The sequence below is a fragment of the Gallus gallus genome, chromosome 7, assembly GCF_016699485.2.
Source record: "Gallus gallus isolate bGalGal1 chromosome 7, bGalGal1.mat.broiler.GRCg7b, whole genome shotgun sequence".
Classification (NCBI taxonomy): domain Eukaryota; kingdom Metazoa; phylum Chordata; class Aves; order Galliformes; family Phasianidae; genus Gallus; species Gallus gallus.
Genome location: NC_052538.1, coordinates 1,847,399 through 1,872,453, shown reverse-complemented (window position 1 = coordinate 1,872,453; position 25,055 = coordinate 1,847,399). Strand labels below are relative to the sequence as shown.

The window sequence follows — 25,055 nt, the reverse complement described above, 5'->3', positions numbered from 1 at the left end:
TTAACGATGTCTAGGATAGATCTAAGTAGATCTAAGTCCAGCTATTATAGAACAGTTCTGTCTGTGCAGTGCACACTTCCATAAACAGTCACTGCAGTTTAAGAACAGTGAAAATAAAGAATGTAAGACTATTTAAACAATATACAAAGTAAATCTCTTTTTTTCTTTTTTTCTTTTTTCTTTCTTTCTTTTTTTTTTTTTTCCTGGAGCCAAAATACCGACTGCTCACAGTATCAGATATTCTTTGGTAGCCTTCAAGGCTAACCCTAGTGCTGCTGAAGATAAGCAGTAAGGATGAACTTCATGATAGACTGGACTTAAATGCGCAGGTAGGCAGAACTCTGTTTTGGGGTGATAAATGTCTCAGTTGAGACGTTAGGTACAAAGGAGCCTGGGACTGCTCGGTCTGGTGCTGTCACTAAGTGGAGAGTGGCTTTCAAGACTCAAGAGCAGTCAAGACACCTACTGCGTCAGTGTGCTAACAAAATGCAGGGTAAGGAGATGGCAGTGGGTGTGTTGCAGAGGTGGGGTGAAACCATGAGGAATGGGAAAGGGGCTTTTATAGCAAAATATTGCAAATTTCCTAGGTCCTCTACACGAGGCAACTGTTCAATTTTCACGTTTCTCAATACGAGGGAGGATTTTGTTCTTCCTTGGAAGCAAAAATAATGGAAGACCCAACAGTGACCGAAATCTTGTTTTCCAAACCTCAGCTACTGAGATTTTCCTCATGAGAGTTAAGAGTTCACTCACCTTGGTAGTGCTGCGTCCTGCTAGAGTTCTCCCTGAGAGTGTCTTCCACAGAAGAGTGCTTCTGGTCATCAGAAATGAGCATATCCAGGTACCTGACAGACTGTTTCTCATGTGCTTTACATGTGCTCAGTTTTTCCTATAGTTTTGTGTATCTCAGGTAAAAATGCACTATTTCAGCTTAGAGTTCCTTCAGACTGAAATTCTTTTTCACCATGATTTAGTTATAAATATTTGTGTTCACTCTGGGGCAGTTCCTCTTATTTATTTATTTCTCCTGTTCTACTAAATGATTACTCCTTATTAGTACAGAGAATTATGTTTGTTTTGTCTCTGAAACTGGATTAGTGATTCCAGCAAGCGATGTGTGGCTCTCTTATGTGATATCAAACACACAAATAGGATAGGGGTCTTTTGCTTTTCAAGATTCTTTTAAAGCATTGATAAATAGCTACTAGCTTGACCTAAAATCATGCATTTTTACCTGCTCATCTACAATATCTACATCTGATTGAGTTACTCTGAATGTGTCTTTGTATCTTGAACTGCTCTTCAGTACACTTTGGTTCTGTGAATAATTATTTATCTCAGAAATCTCATGCTGAGGACTGGGTAATTCATTTTTGCAGACGAACTTTTCAACTGGGTCTATGTTTGACAGCTTTGTGGATCTTGGGGAATTTCCAAAGCCATTAAAAGGCTCTGAATGCTCTTTTTGACTCTGTTAAAAAAAAAAAAAAAAAAAAAAAAGCGTTTTGCATTTTCTCCTTCCACAAATCTATCACACTGCTTATCAGTCTCATGAACTCAGCCATTTCCTTGGGGTTTTAGCATAATAAGCTAAACTCAATTCTCATTTCCTCCTGACTCTGTGGTCTTGTGATGCTCCTTGTCAGGCTAAAGCAATGTTTCTTAAAGCTACTAGTACCTCAGCTGAAGAAAAAGAAGATGAAAAACACACCTCTCTTCATGGGGATTCATTTTGCATTGCAGAATGCAAAGGAAAAAAGAAAGTAAAAATAAGCCTTCTTGCTGTTGGCTTGCACCTGAGATATAAGGCCTCCTAGTTGCATTTTGGGGGTTAGGAAAGGATTTCTGTCACTGCTGGACAGATGTGGATCTTCATGCTCCAACACATGCGGGATCCTGAAACTGTTGTTACACTGTGAGGAGTGTGGGTTGCAGATGTGGTATTCATCCCAGTCACAATTATGGTATGTGGCAGAGGACAAATACTTCCCCTCTTTCTGCCTTTAGGAGACTGAAACAATTGCAATTACCTCCTAGTATAGTGGGTGCACTTGTCTTCTACCATAGTAGGAGTAGATGAAATGCATTTTATTAACTTCTAAGTTAAATAACATTTTCGGGTAGAAAAAGACAATGTTTTCCATGTTAACAAATTGAATGTTAATGGAAAAAAAAAAAACCACTATTTACATCATAAAAACTTCTGAACCAATCTTAAACTGAGCATCTATAAGCAATATTAAGTACAATTAATCACCTTTTCTGATAATTTTTTTCCACACCATTAATAAAATGTATAGTTCTTTTACTTTAGAATAAGGAAGTATAATCTAAAATTGACTGTGAATTCTAATGGATATTACCTTTTCCTGAAGAATGATCTCAAATCAATTAAAACGATTATAGAAACACACTTTCTTCAAGTTATTTCATTCATCACTATAATGGGCTCATAACCCACGGTAACATTACGTAACAGCGTTGATCAGGAAAAGGCAAAGAAATTAGGAGAATAAGACTTGTAATTGAGGCAACAGGGAGGCATGCCATAGAAGCTCTGGTGGTACTTGGACACCTTGCAGGCTGTCCACAAGATGTTCTGTCACCCAGCTAGGACAGAAATAGAGACAAATACTGTACAAATGAGTTTGGTCCAAGATTCTACTTAGACTAATAAACACTGGCCAAGTTTCATGGACACTGCAGAACTTTGGAGTGATGATGCTCACTAATGTCACTAATGTAACTGAAAATCAATTTTTTCAGACTCTGGCTCTTAGCATCTGCTCAGTTTGAGTAATAAATGCATAAAAGGGAATGGTCCACATGACAAAGCTCTGTTCCTTTTTAAGAACATGAAGAACTATCCAGGACCATGTATTTATCTTGATTTTGATCTAATCTGTGTTGTGAAGACATTTAAGAACAGTTTTAACAGTTTTCTAAAGAGCTCATTCCACTCTCACTAACAGTAAATAACTCTTCTATGTATATGGATATCTCTCCATGTCTTAGAGTGATATTTTTTTTCCTATATGTAATGAGAAAAATGTATGTTGGAAAACAGCCTGGAAAGGAGAGTAAAATCAAACAACAGATCCCAACAGATGTCAGTGCACATAGGGATAGGTATGTATATTGAGAAAACAGGGATAGAAAGCCCACTTCTTGAATTATATCTAATCTTGCATAGCAGGAATTACAAAATATGGCCAGTTGTCCATTCAACCCAAATTCTGCTTAGCAAGATAATAAGAAAACATAAACAACCATGAGAGCCTGCCTTGCAGTTAATAGACTGGGAGATTTCACATGCAAAGTGCTTTCTCTCAGTGGGATATAATAAATTAAATGGGCTTTCCAGTGTTTGTGAGTGCTGCAGATCGATTTGGGTGGATCTGCTACCGTGCCAGTAAAGGCAGCTGCATGCGAGCAGTGGGACAGTGGTCTTCAACATGTCCAAACTACCAAATTGTACCTGATAATTCCTTGGAAATTGCAAATTGGTGCATGTTAGGTCTGTGCTAAGCAATATATTGAAACTCGTAACCAGGGACAATCCAGTGCTCTGTAACTGTCTAAAGCAAACCTGAATTTATCAGTGAGAGGCAGCTGAAATACCTAGCATAAAGTTATAAAGCGCAGGAAATTGTTGACCAATGACATGGTTTATGTTTTACCACAAAATATATAGCTCTTACAAAGTAAAATAACCCAAAGTGCTGCAGTAAAAGCAGTATCATGTGATCAGCCATTATTCTTAAAAACACAATCATCCTTTTTTTTTTTTTTTTTTTTAAGCAAAAATTGATTTATTTATAGGCAGGCTTGTGGCTGTTTGAATGACCTCAGAAGCCCATGCAGTTATCATAGGTCTGATACATGCAGTGAGCTTCTAAACAGAAAGTAGTACATTTGAATGACATATTTTGATGTCAACAATGAACTATTTTCACATAGGATATTTACAAGCCTGATACTTGGAAATAAGCTTTATCCAAAAAAGTTAAGAAACTTAATATGCACACCATCAAAAGACAAGACTTTTATGGCCATGTGTGAATGTGTAACTTCTTGCCACCCTGTGCGTGTTCCTTAGCTGAAGAGACCTGAACAATAGATAGGCCTTTTGTGCCTATCTCATTCTCATCAGGTTTACTCTGTCATGATTAATGTTTTCCCTTCCAGCCACCTTAATTCTTTTTTGGAGTCTTAGGAGCATGATCTTAGTTGCAGCTGTTATGAATTTAATTCTGATCTGTAAAGAGATTATAGTCTAAGCAAACAGTTTCATTTTGACCGTTCTAATCAATGGCTTTCAATTACACAGAGAACCTGATAGCTGTAAGCATTCCTTACCGGAGGGTAGATCCTAACCCTGTTAGTTATTCACATTGCCTGTTATTCAGACGTCTGTGGTTTAAAATGCAAGCTCCAGAATTGATGCTGTATCTACAAACACATTTCAAGTGCAGGGTCTCTAACCAATGAAGGGATCTTAATAGCAGCAGCCAGGTAGGTGACCACTTTCCCTTGGGTGCACTGCCATCATACAGCATTGAATCTATGAAACTAGTGGGTATTCTCATTTCTCTCATTGTCTCTTAGCTGCATTTTGTTTTGAAGATTCCTGATGATGCTTGCCTCAATTCAGACTTAGACTTTAGACTCGTCTACTAATGAGTCATATACTCTACAGTAACTTGCTTTTCATGCCTTGGTTTTGGTTAGTTGGTTGGTTTGGTTTGTTATCTCTTTTTACCCCTGATTGACATTTCCATCTACAATAGTGTGCAGTCCTTCCATGTGTGCATTCTGGTGTTGCAATGGAGAAAGCATTGGGAAAATAACAGTTGATCTTGACAGCTTATAAGGCAAAATCTGATCTCATTACAAAAGATGTAGGCAGGACTTCACTTGAACAACTGAAGTTTAGCTTCTTGTTGTGAATTCCATAGTGCAGAGACAATAAGCAGTGAAATAAAGATGAAAATATCCTGGTTGAAATAATGCCCAGAAATTGTATTCAGTCTGTGCCAAAGACATGCACATGGTCAAAGTCCAGCAGAGCTCTTTACCTAGTGAATTCAAGTAAGTGTGCTTTTTGAATGAGCAAAGAACTTTTTCTGAAACATTTATGGGGTTTCCTCATAGCTACTTCAGGTTACACTGTAATAATTCTCTATAAGTAATGCTTACCTTCATAAATCATCGCATGAACCTTGTATAGCTGCTTTTGTATTTTGGTGCAGCTCTGTACAAATAAATCGAGAAGTATCTGTAGTAGGTGGAATATATTTTGTGTATCTATCAAGACTGTTAGGTAAATTATAGCCACCTGTTGCATGGCAACAAAATGCAGCAGGATATTGGTGGGAAGCTTCAACCCCTACTGCCATTTCACCAACATCCACGTCTGACGTTGTGGGCCAACAGAATAAAATGGGAGGCCGTACTTCTGGAGCATCCCTTGTATATGCCTGACTCATTTTCTAGTATAATAATATTCAAAGTAGAGTAATAATTCATTTTCAAACTAAGAAAAATAACAAGTAAAGCAGAATGACTGATTTCATGCAGCTATGCTTATGTCCCATCTTATTCACAATATTTGAATAGAGTAAATTGCTATTAAGATTTTTTCCTTTTTAACGTTTTAAAAACTAGGTCATAAAATACACTGTGAGGTGAATTGTGATGTACTGCAGCTGTTACAGCCTTCAACTGCTTAAATTTGTCATGGATAAAATAATTCTCCTGGATTTTGGAATATATATTTACATGAACATAATGGAATACGTATGTTTCAAATGCATTATTATATTTGGTAAGTATTTCATGTATATTTCTTATAATTAAGTATTTATATTAATGAATCAGTGAGTATTCTTCAACAGAAACATCTCAAAACACGCGAGGAAAGCCAGACTTTACTATGTTGCCATTATCTTTGCTGTGATGGAAAAAATTCCCAACAGTTCCAACTGATAAAAATGAAAGCCTTGGTTGGATTTCAGAGGGGGAAGACAACACGATTTTCAAAAACATTTTATTAAAAAAAACCCCACTCTTATGTTTTAAAATGATTAATTTTTTCAGTTGCCCAGAAGTGTTGGGGACAAAGTCTGGACATTTTGATAGAATGTCGATGACAACTTCTGTGGGAAGAAAAAGCACTCGAAGTTCCTCACGCATATAAATATGCACGCATAAAATATATATAATTTAATTCAGACAGTGGTGGTAGAGGTTATTCAGAGATAGCGTGGACCATTAATCATTAGAGGCTTTCAAGTATCAGGTGGAGCTATGGCCAACTCACTAGCTTGAGTAGAATACGGATCCTACTGATTTCAGCAGGGGTACATGGCTAAAAGTCAGCCCTTAACAGGAGTGGTATTTTTCAGGGGTCTCTGGTGAGTCTGATGAGCTTGGAGGCAGAGGTAAGTCGTCACCTCCACTGGGATCTGTCAAAACAAACTCAGCAATTCAGATCCAGGTTTTGTGAGTGGCATTGAAATCCCAGATTCTTTTACAAATGAAGAAAGGCTTTATGCAATTCTATTTGAATTTTCTTTCACCTTATATCACGGGCACAATAATCGTTTGTGAAATTGTGAAGCAGAAGAATGACAGGTGACTACACATAATGGCAACTTTCATGACAGAAGACGTGAGGTACAAGGAGGAAATCAAAAACATATGTCAAAGAGAGGGCTACTTTACAAGTACTGGAAGAATCTGGCTCTGACTTTCATACAGTGAGTATATTTGAAAAATCTGTAATAATATTCTCATTTCAAAGACATCCCCCTCTGATGATTCAAAGCCACCCATAGGTGTTACCCCCACCCTCAGGCTCACTGATGTTCCCTGAGAGGCTCTTCCTAACTTACTGAGTCTGGCATTGATGTAGTTTACAGGAGAGATTTTTTTGAAGTCTTGGTCCTGTTCACTTTGAGATAACAGGAATAAACTCGTGGCTCCTTGGGTATTTATAACATATCTGTGTGCACTCAAGATTTCATATACTTGATGAAATGGAAGATATTGATCAGGAGCTTGTAATTCATTCATGGAAAATCAATGATCCAGATTACCTCTGTGCTAGTTGCCACCCTAAAAAGCAGCAGTAGTTCAGCGTGAGCATGGCACTCCCATTAAAGACAGTGATGATTCAAAGAGGGTGACAACCCTGGACTGAACCCTCTTTGACTGAACCCTGAACAGTATGAATTTGGTGAAGATACCTCCGTATAGAGTCAGAACTTCTTGTAATATGTTTTAAAAGGTACTTGCTAACACTCAAAACTCTGTTATGGGAAAAAGAAGACATGCACATAATGTGTAAAACTAAGAATTTATGGTGATGATAATCGAAATCTTAGTCGTATAATTATTGTTACTGTTAGTTCAGGTTTAACAATTACAGGATGGAAAAAAAAAAAGGTAAGGACAAGAGCATCATTACATTAAGGCTCAGTAATAACAATACAGTTCAATTAATTATACATGTGTTCCTTGCTGCCACCCCCTTCACTAGGAGCAATATAAAGTTGGTGCTGATGCTTCCTTTCTCCTCATCCTGGGGATTACTTTGGGTCTTTTTTGGGTATCTACTAACATGTTTTACACCTTACTTCTTCTTCACTGGTCCTTAAGTCCATGTGATCTCCAAAGCTGCTGTACGTGGAGCAACTAGATACATTTTTTTTAGCCCTAAAAATGTTTCTGGTGTGCTCCAAGACCTCCATCTGACTGCCCATTGTTCTGTGTCTGTATTCCATGTCCCCATTCGAGGCTTTAGCCATTACACCAGGCCTGTGTTTCTCCATGCTGTGTCATTACATTAGAAGCATCGCTATTTCATTCTACACAGAACAGCAGCTTGTTGCTTCTGTCTGTACAAAATTGTAGCTATGCTGTACGTTTAAAATATATATATGCTGTTAGAGCAAAATAAAGACCTGGAAGGCCAGGACAAGTCCAGACCAAGTGCACAACCCTACAAGCTTCTCTCCAGAGGCTTAGTGAACATGGTAGCTGTGCAGGTGACTCATCACTAGAAATGGCAACAAGATCTTTATCAGGTCACAGTGCTGCAATGCCACTACATTTTAGTCTCTCTTCAGTGATCAGTGCTATTTTTTCTTTTAGAGCCTGAAAATTGAATGAGTTCAGTGTAATAAATTCTTTCAGATTTTGCTATGCTCGCTGACATAACTGCAGAGCTCTGCAACAGAGGGACACTTCAGCCACTGAGCATGTTGGCCTTAGCAAATGACATTTACTCTTCTGATCTGTAAAAGGGAATCTTCCTTCTCTCTGTAGTGATCAGTAGCTTGATCCAGTCTTTCTAGGGTGCACTGTTGAGGCAGGACACTTTTTTTATTTATGCTTTCCTTATAATAAAGGTTATATTCTGGTCTGACAACTGACATTGTCCAATCTGAATAGATTTCATCAATGGCTGATTTATTTTGAACAAATCATAATCATCCTGTATACTCATTCACTACAGGAAGTGAAATGTTTTCATTTGTAGATAGTAAGGGAATTACTACTTTTATCAATACTTTTGGTGTTGTTTTCTATTTATACAGAGTGCGTTAAATATCTTCAAAACCTCAAATCTTCAAATTCAAAGTAGGTAGGTCACTCTGAAAGTAACACCTCCTATTTATTTCCCTGGAAACTAAAACAAAGAGTACAACACTCTTTGATAGAGAAATAGGAAACTCTGGAAGTGCAAGCCTTCAGCTCAGTCACTGTTGCAGTGTAGCGGTAAGAGATGATGGCTTGCTGGGTTCCAGTAAATCCAGAAGGACCATGCCTTTCCTATCCAAAAAAACAGTGCACATCACTTCTACCTGCTGAGGGCTGCATCTTGAACTTTGTCTTCAGTGAGGAACTCACATGTTGCCTCTCCATTGACTGCTGTTTTTACTCTAGCTCTTGGTGGTGACACCACGTCTCATCACTAGTAGTGATGTGGTCCATGGAACTGTCACCTTCAGCCTCGTATTGGTTCGCTTGGTCCTGACAAACATGCATACAGTGTTATTTCTGTTCCTATGTGACCACTTGTGGGACCCAACTAGTGCAAACGTCATGATTTTTCAATGTTGCCACTGTTGTTTCTAATTCATTGAGGCTGATATTCACCTCTGTGCACAATTCTCTGATCATAATCAGCCGATTCTCTCTGATGAGCTGATCAGGATGCTCTTTATTTTGTGGTGTGACAGATGCGCATGGCTGTCTGGAATGTGTCTTGTCTTTCATGTTTCTGTTGCCACTGCTGAAATACACCACCCAACCCTCACTGTGCTTGCATCCATCCGCTGTGTGGTCTCTGTAAGCATTCAACAAGTGTCGATGAACGTCAGTGGGTGCCATTTTTTCCATATGGAGGAATTCCATGACACACTTCTGCTTCATGTGTACTTCCATGTTGGATGCTATTTTGTCAGACTTCCCCTCTGCTGCCATCTGTCACAGAGCAGCAAATTATGATGGGATATCGGTGGGAAGGTTCAACCTTTACCACCAACATCCGCCTCTGAAGTCACGGGACAGCAGAATAAAACAGGAGGCATTACTTTTGGAGCAGACCTTGTCATTTAAGGTACTGTTCAGTTACAGTGGCAGGGCTGTTCTGGATTCTGCTTCAGCATCTAGAGCTTCAAGTCATTCTTCTGGTCCCATGAGATTATCTGCCGTATTTGCCAGCCATCATTTACAGACCACGCTGTCAGCAGCAGTAAGAACATAGCATGTTTACAGCCTTAAGATATATGCCTAAGTATCTCTACTCATAAACTCCCTTAGCCTGCTCTGTTGTTTTCATTCAGATTTTCCTTTAAATATATTCCTGTGTAGAAATAGAAGTTATTTCGTGCAGGTGCATCTCCCATTGATAAACCACTTAGGAGAAGGAATGAACGAATGCGTCTTAGACAAGTAATGTGTTCTTTTTTTTTTTTTTTAATTTCAGTTTGCACATACCTCAGTTTTCTCAAAGAGGCAATTTTATTCAGGTTTGTCACTGTACTGTAATACTGCAATTAGACTTTTGCCTGAGCTTGCAAATACTGCTCTGCAACACAAACCGAAGGCAAAAATTGCTGACCCAGCAGTATTCTGAATCCTTTGTAGGTCTTTACAGCAATGGTCTCCGCAGTTCCTTGTCAAGAAAACGTGCAGCTTGTAAGAAAATCCATTAACTCTATCTGCCATTTGTTTTCTGCAGCAGTTTCCTCTTTGCTCCTCACCTGGTGATGTGACAGAATATCTTTTATTTTCTAATAACCCTTCCCATAGCATCATAGTTTTGATCAATTCCACATTACTGCAAATTCATGACTGCTTTGTGAAAGGGAAAGAGCCCAGAATGCAGCAGAGGAAGATACTGATGGTAATGCAAGCTAATAAGAAATTAATTTACATTGGCATGAGCTGGCAATTTTAGGGAGGAAATAATACAGCAGATGGTGACTTTATTCCCCCAACGAAACCTGAAATGCAAGGACTTCCACAAGGTCTTTGCTGAGCAACAAAAGCAGTAAATTTGCATTCTCAATTCATCACTACCCCCATCACTATCTGATAACACCAGATAGGGGCAAAATATATTTCAACATTATATGCATTGTACTAGACAGAGATTTAAGAGGAACAGGATGGGAAAGCTATTATACTGACTGTTCTCAACTGATGTCTCTAGACTCCATAGATCAAACTTTGACCTACATAGAAAGTGTAGTGGCCAAATAAGAGTGATGGATCTGACCGTATTTCTGATACTTATTAGAACAAATATGGCTCCAAAACCAGTAGTGAAAAGAGAAAAAGAACAGAAAGCAATTACAGCCAATAGAATTAGCTGCAATTTGGAATGAATGGCTATATAAGAATAACTGGTAAAAGCACTCCTTATATAATTTCTCTTTGAATTTTCTTGTATGTGTTAGTTAATATATGTAGTCTTACTATGTAAAGCAGTTTTTTGTGGTGAATATTACTTACGTAGCTCAAGACAATTAATATGCTACTATTTTGCTTCTGGATCCTCTGAGCAAATTTAATATTATTTATCAGTGATGAGAAGAAAGAAATTCACATTAGTAGCATTTTGAAGCCAGGGAACAACATATGCAGTAAATGATCTACCTATTATTAGTTAACCCATGACTGGCTGTGGGATGCTGGTGGCTCACAAAATAATGGGCAAAAGTTAATTTAATTAGCCTCTGTTATGTTATTTGGATGTTTCACTAAATGTATTTTCTCTGGTCAGGGCAGACTTAGGAAAAATTGCCCAGGTTGGAAAAGGCTCCCCGTGTGCTCAGCAGAATACACAGAATACAGTGCTGGTGCACAAAGACACTGAAAACAAAGCAACAAAAAGGTAAGACAAATGTGGGAACACGTAGTACGGGAGAGAGAAATTGTTATGAAAACAAGGTATGGCCTGTAGGCTAATAGAAATTAATATAATTAGGAGCATATGAAATGTTCATAAAATTAGGACAGGGAGAGCCTTTTTAAAATTTGTTTTTAAGTGAATTAGTTAAGAATAAAAACCTTTTCTTTTTTTTTCCTGATGAGCAACAGTGAGCACAGAACTTGAGGTGTTCTCTAGAAGTGGGACTTCTGAATTGCTTTGGGCTGCTTTTTCATGTCAGTGCAAACTTAACAGGTGAGGAACTTCCATTCAGCCCCAGTCTGAAGCAGAACAGGAATTAACTTCTTACCACAACAAACAGTTTTTCGGTGGATTCAGGTTTAGGTGTATCTGAGTTCACAGTTCCTTCTCTGACTGATGCATAAAATGCATCTGATTCAAAAATTTTAATAAAGGACAGCTCTTCCATGATGCATTTGTTTAAGAATTCCCTAAACTTAATTTTAATACATAATATGAGATCTTTTAGGGGTTTTGTAGTTTTCCTGGAGAGCCAACTATAGCACTCAGCGTGTCTCTTAGCAACCTGCCAAAACAAAGCTCTGCTCCAATTACTTGTAATCTGCCAACAGTTTGAGCCAAATTCCTCCAGTAAGAGTAAGCACAACCATACCATGCTGCATGTAGTTTCCCACTGTCCAATGACAAGGTTTGTCCCAACTTCCTACTACATTTTGCTCCTGGGAGTAGACTTACGGAATAACCCCCAGTTTCATATCACTGCAAGATTAATTTATTTCATCCTTTGGGTTCCTGCCTCAGGGGCAACAGAAAACCAAGTACCACACAGGACTCAAACCTGGGGCACAGCCAACAGCAGCAACAGGAGTTGGAGTCAAGCAGTGCTTCATACATCCCAATTCCTCCATTGCCCTGTCATAGCAACCTATAGAGCACCCTTGAAAGACGTGGAAATTAGGACCTTTCCTGATGAACACATGCCTGATGGTTATTTATCTAGTCATTTTACACTGCTGTATGCAAGCTAGTCAAGAAGAGGGTAGATGTGGCACTGAAGGACATGGTTGATGGTATGGTGGTGATGGTGGATGGTTGGACTAGATGATCTTAATGGTCTTTTCTGACCTTAACAACTCTACAGTTCTAAATGTAGCCATCTGAGTCATTTCCTTCTAAAATGAACAAAACAGTTGTTTGAGTTATTAACATGGGGCATAGAAAATTGTTGTTACTTTCTAAAAAAAAAACCCTCAAAAAGCAGCTGTAAGTTCCCTAATGGGCTGCCACATGGTTGTAATGGAAAGCATCCCAAGGTGTCAGTGGAATGAACGTACCTCTAGATAAATCCTAACAGCCACGTTCTCATCTTTGCTATTGAGAGCTGAAAAGGCACTGGCTGTATTTTCAGTGTACCTAAAAAAAATAGGAGTTGCCCTGTGTTTGGAGTCTTACAGACGAGTACTTATTTGTCTTCGGCAGTTGTCCCTGTTTTGTGTTCCACTGCAAATAAGGAGCTTAGTCTGAGGATAATTCAATCCAGCACTGCATCTCAGAGCTCTAGCGACAGGCGTGAAATTGTTTTATCTTTTTTGTTCTCGGTGCGCGGCGCTCATTGGGTGAGCATGCGGACCATCTGCTGCCGAGGTAACTCTGGGGATCCTTGTCAAATTGATTGTGCTCAGAAACAACTGAGACAGAGGAAAAATAGAGTTTCTAATTACATTTTACCCGGGATCTTGTTCGACTCTAGGAAGTGGTAATTCAAAAATAAATGGCTTTGGTGGGCATCTTAGAATCTTTAATTAACAAATTACTCCATTAACGCACACATTGTTTTCCAGGTGAGTGAGATCATTTGCCCCTGGGGCTTTTCTTCCATATGCCTTCTTTTCCTCCAGCTAAATGTGCAGCAAATTGAAGTATTCATTTTGATTATATAAAGCACATGGGTATACAATTATATAAAAAGAAAGATGACATTTGTTTCCCCTTCTCCCCAGGGCCCCTCCAGGCTTGCCCCTCCCTGCAAAACATGGCATACGTTTATTACACTATATATTTCCCGGTATTGAATTTTTCCTTTCTTTTTCCTCTGTCTTTTTGTGAGGGTGTTTCTGAAACGAGGCTTTACTGGAAACAACAGGATAATGGTTATTTACAAGTCGCCGCTAAAATAATGAGATTTTCTCCCAGAGGTTTCGTATGATGTGCGTCTCTGCTGTGTGACCAATTTGGAGATTTTGGGAAAGGATTTATTTCACGTTGTCAAATGTAAACAATATATTTTCTAAACTTAATGAACGTGTATCAAATATTTATGGAAATACAGTTAGCTTAAAGTTTAGTTTTATTAAATGCTTCTTAATTATTTATGTCGTATTGAATAACTAATCTCTATTTGACTTCATTTTTATATATTACTTCACACAGAAGCTTTCCGTACAAACAGGGAATCAATTCCTCAACCTACACTCTGCTGGACGTGCTCCCGTTCCACTGCAGTCCCAATGGTTATTGGAGCAGTAAATGAAATAATGGGAAAGTTAGCTTGAATATGTAAAATGGCAGCATTGTCTGTGAACTATATGAAATCAGCGGTGATTTCTGAAGCATAATTTAATGGTGAGACAGGCAGAGCAATTGATTTGGGGAAAAAAAGTTTAGAAGATGAATGTAAAATAGGGCCAGAAGTGTGCAAAATAGATTCGAAGCAGAGCTTCCAAATCCTGGTTGCTTTTGCTTTGTCTTTCACAGAACCATAGTATGGTTTGAGTTGGAAGTGACCCTTAAAGGCCACCTAGTCCAACTCCCCTGCAATGAACAGGGACACCTACAGCTCCATCAGGTGCTCAGAGCCCCATCCAGCCTGGCCTTGAGTGTCTCCTTGAGATGGGCAGAGCATCCACCACATCTCTGGACAACTTGTTACAGATGTGTGGAACATTTCATGGGATTTGAAATGCTGTGATGCTCTTCTTAATCCATATCCTCAGTCTTAGGAATTATTCCTTCCTACAAGAAAAGGGCTCAGGATTTTATCCACACCTGACCTCATCCCACCATGTCTTTGGGATGTGTGTTCTGGCACTTCCTCCTGGGCATCTTTCGGAAACTCAGCTCAGTGAAGTTCAGTTCTGGTTCCTCATCTCCTCTGCTGTTCTCATGGCTCGAAGAGGAGAACGTGCTTTTATGTGCATAGGTATTTACAGGATCTTTTCTGTTTTTGTATTTCTGTATAAAGTCTGCTTCCAACTTCAACATCCAGGGCGCAAGTTACACATTTTGCACGGAGCTACTTTGTATGATAACACCTCCCTCTCTGATATTTTGCTCTGTGACGGTTATGATGAGTGCTGTCTTCCATGTTATTAAATGACAACATGAACATATGCTGGCTTGTCACTGTAGCAAACAATGACTTGTAGCTCTCTTGAAAATTCACATGCTTTTTATTGCTCCTTGAGAAAATAGCACACATCACTGCTGCAGTTCTGGTCGTTTTCCTGATTGCTGGAGGATTTCCCCTCTATTACCTCTGCATTTTCTGTGTTGCCAGGTGTGAAATGAACAGAATCATAAAGTCAGGCTGGTTTGGAGAATAAAAACAGCAGCACAGCCTGCGCTGATGGGATAAGAGCATACCGAGAGTGGAAAAGTGCTGGGAGCTATTGGCAATTCAACACAGGTGATATGTGGTACAGCGTAAAAGATATATTTACAAATTACTGTAATTAGAAGAGCTTGTAATATATATTACTGACTCAGGAAAATATTTCATCTTGTCCTTAAGTTAAGATATGTGCCAAAACCCTCCTGAGGGCAATAGCACCGCGACGCTTACTTAAAAGCAAACTATATTGATTTTAAACATCAATAATTCCCTAAAAATGACTGGGACCAATGTGTTTGCTAGTTGCAGTAGGGGTTCTAGCAGTTAGACTACAGCGTCCTTGATTCAGTTCCCAGTAAAACCTGTAGGATGTTTTGAAATGTTGCCCTTGAGTTGAGTAGTAACTGTCTCCTGAGATGTAGCGGTGAGAATGGGTTTTACAACTGGTTTCCAGACCTCATGAATTCCAGGTTTAATGAATTTTGAGTGCTATTAATGAGAACGGCCGGGCAGGTTGTATGGGGATTGTGATCCAAAGAGTTAGAAGTGATGAGGGAACATTGAGATGGGGAACCGTGCAGCCTCAGCCCGAGTGCAGCAGTAGGGCTGGAAATTCCCTCGGGGCCCGATCACAACCGTGCCAGGCACACGTGGGCTGCTTGTGAGGCCGAAAGGATAACGACGGCCAACAGCAGCCCAGGAGGGGGTAGCAGTGGGAGGTGCCCTCGTGCCTTAATGACCCTGAGCAGCAGCAGCACCTGTGTGCCGGCCGCACCTGCCTGCGGGGCTCCAGTTCTGCCTGGGGCAGCTCCGGCTGCTCAGTCGTCGTGGAACTTCGGGAGGTTCGGGACCTGCGAACGGCGAGGTGAGAAAACGGTGAGTGGCGTGTTTTGGCTGGCTTCCTCTGTTCTTATCATCTATGAATAACAGTTACTTCAGACGAGATGCGAACGTTTAAAGTTAATTATTGTGCGCGTAGAGTGAAAGAATAGGGTTTGCGAAGGTGTTTGTTAGTGGTGCTTTTCTTCCGCGCACTGGAAAGCCTTAACAAGGAACCAACGTTTAATCATATCCGTTCTGATTTATCGTCTCCGAGGAAAAGAATAAAGGCCAGAAGCTTATCAATGAGTGAGTCAGGCAAAGAGGAGGAAAAGCACACATCAATAAGCATTTGTTGCGCTTTGGAGGGAGTGTCTGAACGCTTGTCGTCTTCTGCCTTATGAGGAAAGAGATGTTTTTCTGTTGATGAGGTCCGGAATAGGCGATCATTTAACATGTCGTGCTGCTGGAAGGATGAGTGGAGCACGAAGGGCTCTGCGGGCTGACGGCACGCAGGTGGAGGAACCGCCATTGAGCCTTTTGTTGTACTTAATGCGTTAATGGGTTTGAATTGGGAACTTAAGGACTCTAATCCGTCGGCTGTCGGGCAGTAGGCTTTGCTGGTGTGTTGCCTTTTGCAGGCAACCGTGATGTTCGTTGCTTAGGGGAGCCTGCGGCTTGGCCAAATACCGAGGTGACACCAATATGATGAGCGGCAAAATGGCGTTTATTAAGTTCTAACAAGCACTTTTATATCTTTTAACCCTTCGTGTACGCCCACTGGATGGTACACGTGGCACGTACCTAACATATGGGGAGGAGCCTGACACGTTACATCCCGAGACCCCGATCACGCCTATTACAACACTGGTGCTTTGCCATCCTTCAGATGGATGCAGAGCTGCTCTGCGCCTTTTCCTCCTTGATGCTTTTTGTTTGTTTGTTTGTTTTTTGCTTCTTGATGGCACAGTTAGCTGCGAATTGGCCTTAATGGGCTTCTCTGAAGCTGCGGTCTGGTTTAACGTGGAGTTTGTCAGCCGGCCTTGCTCTGGTGACTTAGGCTGAGCGCTTCTAAATGTCTTTTGGAGCCTATTCTCTGCAATGAGTAAAAGCTGCCTATCAACTACGAAGAGAAATGCTGTTAGGGTTGGTCTTAGTTGGTTGTTTTTCTTTTTTTTTCCTTGCAAAATGTTCTTCTGCGGTTGGAAACAGGTGGGAGCCGCTCCGCAGCAAAATGAGACGGGGCAGAACACCTGTGCTGAACAGGTGTTGAAAGGCACGAGCCGACTGCCAGCGGGCTGCAACCTGCCCGGGCAAAGCCCGCTCTTGCACGTACACGCAGCTCTGATGGGTGCCCCCTCCGCAGCGATAAGGAGCCTTTAACGGGCCACAGGGAACTCCAGCGTTTGCACTGATGTGTCGCAGCTGCGATACATCTCCGCCGTGAAGAGGTGCGTGCTGCCAGACAGCGGTGATGCAGATGGCTGTGCGGTGAGGGGTGTTTGTCTCTTCTAAGGTTGGGCCCATAGAAATCAAGGGACGAGTGCAAATTCTCGAGTTGAACGTCCGGTTGCAGCTCTGCGCCCTCCATTTGCAAATTCCCGGGTGACGCATTTGTATCGACTGGAAGCGAAGTTGCAAATATACCAAAAATTAAAAAATAAAAACGAATGCAAAAGTGTCTTGCGATCTTGAAACCTCACGTCCCTTGATCAGAACGGACAGCAGCTCTCGGCTGCACCGGGCGCTGCACGGCGCTCTCCCCGTGCCCCGGCCGCGCCTCAGCAGCGTTCGGCCGTTGCTGAGCGATGGGCGGGAAGGGCGCGCCCGGGTTGGGCCGCGCTGTCCCTCAGCCTGCGGCCGAGGCGCGGGGCGGTCGTGACTCGCACAAACAGCGGCTTAATGTCGTTATAGCGCTGTGGGAGCGTTATTTGCGTCTCCGGTACTCTGCCGCTTCAAGCAAGTGTTTCATTCCCTCGCTGAAGTACCATAAGCAGGAAGAAGGTGCTCTCTTGTTGTGCTCACGCAGCGCGTTCCTCAGAGGTGGAGATGTGGGTGGGGTCAGATGTGTTTGGGTTAGTGAGCTTAAATATGAAATGTACTTCTCTCTATTACATTATTCTACTATATAACCTCTATATCTAAGCTGAGACTAGCTAGGGTAAGAAATAGTCACCAAAAAGTACTTTCTTAACAAGGCTTTGGTAAAGCTGCACTGCAGTGAGGCGCTGCTGTTGGTAACTGGGCAGCGCTGTGCATTGCATGGCTCTTGCTGATCAAAGGGGCGTTTAATGCCCATCCATAGGAGTACCTGGATGATGCACTCCACTTTCAGAGCAGGAGGCAGCGTGTTATTTTACGTGGTGGGCCTTTTTTTTTTTTCTTTGGCCTTCAGCCCATATTAAGATATTTTTTCCTCAGCTTATTCCAGTACCCGACTGAAATGCCACCAGTATTAATAGGATAGCAGAGTAAATGTCACGAGCCGAAGGGACCACGGCAGTGTGTATTTGCCACATGTAGAAGTGGTACTTTATTACGGCACGATATGGAATTTATGGGCACTGCTGTAATATCCTAGATGTGCCTCTTTTGGTGGTATCTGACATAGATCAGTGCTCAAGTTAGGCTGTTGCAGCAGCAGCTCCTTTGCTCTCTGCACCTTTCCTGTACTGCTGTGGAGCTGCACGGTCCCCGTGATGTACTGGCAGCTGGAGCAGGTAAAACTGGCCCCTGAATATTATTTATTGGCCTGTGAATGCAGATTACATACACACTTTATTACCTGCTAATTTACCACCTGCTGGCTGAGGGATGGGGGAAGTCTACTATTTGTTTTATAGGAATTCATTATGCCATTAACCTTTCACTCCTATGGGCCATGAGGAAGAATTCCCTCAGTTAAATCACTGCTCTAATAATGCTCTACAAATGAAAACAATGATTTATTGAACCTCACGGTGTCTCATAAACATAAATTATATGCTAACGCTCTGTATATCGCAAGAACTATATGTACAGCTAGTTGCTCTTTTCAAGGGCTGCTTGAGTTCCCTCAGAAATAGAGAATCAAAGAGTCATTAAGGCTGCAGAAGACCACTGGGATCATCTTGCCATCCCAGGGGAGCGGCTGGCTGCAGGGCTCTGGCTCTGTGCTCCGTGGAAGGAGGTGGTACCTTCACTGCCTGCTACTGCTGCACGCAAGTTTGTGTGTTAGTGTTCCAGCTAAGCCTGCTCCCGGGGTGTTCTAAGGATCACCAATTTTGGAACAGAGGTGGCCATACTTGATGTAGGTGTGTTGAGATGCTCAGGAGCTGAGGTTTGCAGCTGGTCCAGATCATTGCTTTTGTACTGCCCACGCCTGTTAGAAGAGGGAATGCTTTTCAGGAGGGGCTCATCTGGGGTCCTCACAAACTGAGGAGCTGCATGAGTGCACACGGAGGGTCTGGCACTCACAGTGCTGTAAATTGCTTTTGTCTCCTCTTCCCTTTCATCTTGCTGTCTTCTTCACTTCCCTCTCTGGTTTTAAAGACTTGTGATCTAATCTGGACCAAGTTTCACTTGTTCTTTTATTTTCTCTCTCTTAAAGAGAAGTGTTCTGCAAACTTTCCAGTATTTCAGTACATTTTGTGAGAGAGTACATTTGCAACAAGTGCAGCATTAGTGCTGTATCACCTCCATATTTCTGCACCTTCCCAATAGCCTGCAAAGCCTCTGCCACCTTTTTCAAGCATTGCCAATTAAAAAAGAAAATACTCTTTGCAGTGTATGTGACATTCACCTTGATACCCCTGGCATTCAGAGTGCCTGCTGGTTTTCAAGCTAGTGATTAAGAACTGTCTGAAATAGTTTTGCACATGGTCTGTGAATCCTCAGTCAGAGCTCTTCCGTCACCGCTGCTGTGAAGCACTTCTCCTTGGCTTTACGGTTGTTTAACAAATTCCTTTGCAAGAACTCTTGGTCTTGAAAATTAAGTAATCTCTTTCCTCTTGTAAACATTTATTTCCTACAAATAAAGCGTCAGTAGCTCTAACGCCATTTTTAGTAGATAGAGATCAGCCTAGGACATGACCAAGATGCACCAAACAACGTAGTGATTAAGCATTTGGTCTCTCTCCCATCACCTCATTTTTCATTTCATTCTTTGTCCAGGTGTTTTTCCCATGCTATTAAGTTGCTTCCTGGCAAAGCTGTTTGATGCATCTTTCTTCTACCTCTCAGTTTAGAACTAGTTCAGAACCTGAAATGAAATGGGCGCAGACGCTGCTTTCCCTTTGATGGTATTTCCAACCATCTTCAAGAAATGGATCGATTTGCTGCTCCTGTGATCAGTGAGCTTAAAGCTAAGGCACGAACATCTTCCTTCTAACAGCAGGTTAAAAGAAGATGAATCAAACTTAAATAACTGGATCCCATGTAGATGACTTAAAAATGCAGCTAACAAAAAAGCTGATCTTGTATGGTGAAGGAATTATGCCAGAAATTTTCTCCCCTCAAAAATATACCATTCTGTAGTTCCTTGTACTTAAGGCACCAAAAGAAAAGGTTTACATGATCAAATTATCAGAATGGTAACATCAATTTATTTAACTTTAACTGACCACAGATGGCAGAAATTAACAGGACAGCCGTGATCCTGCTTAATAGATGCAGTATATCTGGAGAGAGTACTGAAAACAAGGACATTTATTCTAGGCCCTTGTCAGAAATGTTATGCCTAATTTTCAGCATGTTTAATTAGCACAGCTAGTTTATATCCTTAAGATTGTTTCTATTTTAAAAACAAAACTGAATTCTATGGGTCTGGCGCGTGAATTGGTCACTAACGTACTTTACTGGTGTAATGCTCCTTTCGTCTTAACTCTGTTTTTTAATTGCAGGATTGGATTGTTCAGAATGAGGAGGAAGCTACAAACAAATTATTCAGACACTGTTACAAACAGCAGCAATCACAGTATACGGCCACCTGTAAGAAAGCCGTGGGCTGGAAGGTAGGTGTTGTTTCCTAAAAGCTTCTTGCATTTCCCCAAGTGCTGCCTGCTAAATGAATTATTTATTTTCTTGAATGAGTATTTGGCAAAGTCAGCTCAGTTTTCACTTGAAATTGTTGACCATGGCATATGAAGGTGAGATGCAGTCCAGTTCATCTTGCAGAAACAGGCATAGGTAGGAAGAGCTAACTAGCTTTGTAGGTATGTCACATCCTAATCTCTGCAGCTTGTTCTGAATCCTGGCTAACAGTGGAGGTGCTGGTTTGCAGGTTGGATCAGATGTTTGCTTAAAATTTTGGTGAGCAACTCTAGCTTAATGTAATTATCCGTTCAATTCTTGCTAATGGGTCTAAGTACTATATGCACAAATTAATTCTAAAACCTGTACAGCATGCATCCCTCGAGCGACTGGGTAGCTGTACTCAGAGGCTTGCTCTCAGTGTGCTCCCAGCTTGTTTGAGGGAGGATAATCCAGTTCAAGCACCCACTTGAGGGAAAGCAAATGATCTGGAGACTCTTTAGAGTCAGTCTAATCAGCTTCTGCTGATCTTCAAGCTTAATATTGTTAATTTATGAAAATGGCACTCAACCATCATGATCCAGATATTAATAAACTACCATTTTGCACATTTTTTATTGGAAATGTAATGATGGTCAGTGTCACAACCGTGGTGGTTCGTATCAGATACTGATCAATATGTGACTGAGCCAAGGTCACAGTTTACACATGGAAGAAGACCCTCAGTGTTCTTTTGGTTGCCTGGTTTTCAGAGAAAAATTGCACTTGGACTGTTTGTTCTTGCTTCCTTACAGCTTCTGTATTTACTGCACTATTACAGCAAAACCTGACAACTTTGTGGTCTCACAGCTATGAAGTTCCAGTGGTTTTCTCTAAAATTGCTCCTTGGGCTTTTTGTTGGAGGTGCAAACATTTCTCACTCTGCCTGGCAGCTGTTTGCTGCTCCCTGAGCATGCATATAGCCACAGCATGAGTTGTCTGGCAAGCGGTGGACCAAATACAGAATGTGCGCAGGGGAGGCTGAGGGCCCTGCGGAGGGGCTGTTAGCAACGAGGTGGAGCTGGATGCTTGGCTGTTCCTCACAGTACGATGCAGGAGGAGTGGGGTGAGGTGCGAGGTGGAGTAGCTCAGTGGGTTAACAGTGTACAGACTGGGTAGAAGATGAATGTCTTGTGTAGGAAATCAGGGTTCATTAGCTTTGCTCCTTGCAGAAAAACATGGTATTAATTGCCTTTGGTCTCCTGGGGAACCAGTAGCTGTGTTTGAAACTTTTCTGCTTCTTATTGTGTGATCACTGAGGCATGCTCTGAACAGGAGGATGTCTTTGATGCTGGCAGATCAAAACCTGTAACTGAAATCTTCCGAGATGAGGAAACCTGAATCGCCAGAGCCAGCTTTTAACGAAACAGAGACCTCTCTCTGGAATAAAGGAGTAAGTGTTGCCAGGGACTGGAAATACGAAGCCTGTGTTCTGTAACAGCTGATGCTCTCTGGGGCGCAGCCAGTGCCTGCAAGGCAAAGGAGGAATTATTTGAGGATTTCTATTGAGGGTGGGGAGAAGAGCTGAGTAGCTGTATGAGGGAGTGAAAGGGCAGCCCGACATGATGTGTGCTTAGCACGAGTTCCACTGCTTGCAGGTGTGAAATACACGAAGTGCGAGCATTAGAAAATACCCTACGGCACTGGGTAACGTGGCCAAGGACTTTCTCCCCCTGTAGATGCTAATACATTTTGAATCTCTTTAATTTGAGGCTTTCCATCCATTTGAGTGTTCTGACACTGAGGACTGACTTCAGTGTGGATAAAGTCTATGCTAAGGGATCGTTTCATCTCTTTAACAGTGAGTGTCTGAGAGGAGGGGAGAAAGAACTTGTTGTGCGTGGTGTTAGCATGAGAAGCAGTTCCCAGCTGTGATTTCCCTCTTGCTCCTCTCACCATTTTTCTGCTCATGCTTTACTATTCTTAGTGATTTCTTTCACCATAGTCACCTGAGATAGGACTGTTTATTTTCTTATCTGCAAAAGTAGCCAGTTTGCAGATATGCCTGTGGAACATATGGCATAAATTATTAGATAGTGCTGATGTAGAGAGAAATACCATCATGAGCAAAACCTCATCTCCCTGCAGGATGACACAGTGCATAATTCTCTGCAGCAGCTCTTTACCTGGACAGGCTCTGATTCCACGCTGCAAGACCTGTGGCACGCAAAACCCTGGGCAAACTCCACAGCAGTAACAGTTTGTTTCTTGTGCTGTTTCCAAAGGGGCACTTTGAACAAAAGCAGTAAAACACAGGTGGACTTTGGTTTGAACCATCGTAGCCTTTGACAAAATTCATGTCACTACAAAGTGCTTTTGTGGGAACGGATGGCCCTGGGTCATGGTGTCGGGTATATGTGAGACTGAGTAAGATGTGGAGTGGTGTGACTGGGGAGTTCTTAGGAGCTGTCTGATAAAACCTATTGCCAGCAAGCTTATCTACATTCATCCAATATCCTTAATTGAGTGTTTTTTTAGCATAACACAATTGATAACAGTGCTTAAATTTCAGTTAGTCTGTGATAACTGTGAAACAGGAGAGCTCCCAGTTAGATGGTAGAGTAATCGCTCCGAAGCAGAAAAAAGTCTGGAAGATTAGTTACTAGAAATCTTATTTTGCTGAAAACACAGAAATGCATTAAAACAGACAAGTGCATTAACAAACTTAAAATAAGCTTTTTATTACTCTTTTCCTATGGAATTCAAAGCTTTGGCACTCTAAGTAAAGCTGGAAGTGGAAATCTCAGCAGCACTGCATTAATTTTTCAAGCCTTAATGTGCCAGACAGGGAATAAGTTATTACATCTGTTGCCCTCTGGGAGGAAGAATGAAAAGCACAAAAATGATTCTCCACCGTTAGGATGGAGCCACTGAATAATAGCTGGTAGAAGCAGCGGCATGGTGGAAGAAAAGCTTACAGCAGCTTTTGTGTCATCATTAGGGGTGAACATTTCTCTGTATAACTAGTGTAGCAAGATTAGGAAACATGGCAGGGCTTATTTGTTCTTCTCAAGGGGCCCTTTACAATTATGAGAGAATTTCAAATGAGTACCTCGTGCGCAGCCGTGGCTGATCTATGTAAGACTCCTTTTTTTTCCCTAAGTTAAATTTACAGCCTGTACAAACTGCTTCCAGGATACACGGGAGAAAATGCAAGCCAATATGCGTGCTCTGGCACCTTCAGGCAGGCTCGTGTGTTGCCCATCCCTGAAGGGCGGGACCTGGAGCAAGGGCTGGGCTCCTGCCTAGGGGGAACAAATCCATGGGGTCCTTGTCCCGCTAGGATTCTTGTTAATGATTGTCTCCATAGTAAGTACAGCTGTAAAGCTTTGTAAGGGCTAGCCTGGCAGATAAACAGAGAGGTAGCCTCAGTCTTGAGTGGGCAAGTATGGGAGTTACGTAAGTGTCCATGAATGCTCCAGGGGACAGTAGAGGATGCCAAACCCCTGTTACAGTGTTGCTCTTAAGTGTCATGAAGCATCTCCGCCATTAGGTGTTTTTGAGCAATGTGAAAGGCTTTGCTATTATGGTATAGAGCTGAAGAAGGACAAGGGATTATCTTTCTAGTGGTCCAGCTACTGTGCTTTTATATGCTATTAAAGCCATTGCTGTGTCTTTTAGACAAGCGTGTTGAAAAGATATTCAGATCATGAAAGAGGAAAGCCATTGCACAGCCTTCTAGCTTCTACTGGTCACTTATTTCTGTGATTCTGAAAGGCTCAGCCTCTTCCTGGCCCCTCATTGGAATGTCAAGTGTTACCATGACGTGTGGAGGAGGTAAGCCAGCTGAGATCAAGTATTTAAGGCCTTTTAGAATCTCTCCTTTGTTGAAAAGACAATTAGAATACTAAGTATAGATTTTCAACTTCATCTTTATTTAATCAATCTTCAAGTAGCTTAATAAGTTGCTTTGTTGTAGGCTGCCATTGACTGGGTGCCTAAGGAAAGCTCACTTCACCCGACGGAGTTAGCAGTATTGGCTGGGAGTCTCCATGTGTGTTTCTGCTAATTAGTACTGAAGTGATATTATTTTCATGGAATGGCTATGCCTTGTCAAGGGGTTGTCTGAGATCTGTGATCCTGAGTGCTGTGGCAATTTACTGGACCACAGGACATAATGCATCAACAAAGCGTGTTTTAAGCCTGATG

General features: G+C 41.5%; 1 protein-coding gene across 13 annotated transcripts in view; it reads left to right on the top strand.

Annotated features, from left to right (window-relative positions):
- The window catches only part of ZNF804A (zinc finger protein 804A), a 257,653-nt gene that overhangs the window by 151,314 nt on the left and 81,284 nt on the right, over positions 1 to 25,055 (top strand). For 7 of the 13 annotated variants that reach the window (XM_040704053.2, XM_040704052.2, XM_040704049.2 and 4 more), the window contains 4 exons: positions 210 to 329; positions 714 to 841; positions 5,668 to 5,827; positions 11,305 to 13,812. The gene's annotated coding sequence lies outside the window, so the exon portion shown is untranslated. Of the gene's footprint in view, positions 1 to 209; positions 330 to 350; positions 842 to 5,667; positions 5,828 to 6,395; positions 17,862 to 20,737; positions 20,849 to 25,055 lie in introns of those variants that run through there. The other 6 variants (XM_040704045.2, XM_040704044.2, XM_040704043.2 and 3 more) reach the window with 6 other exon arrangements.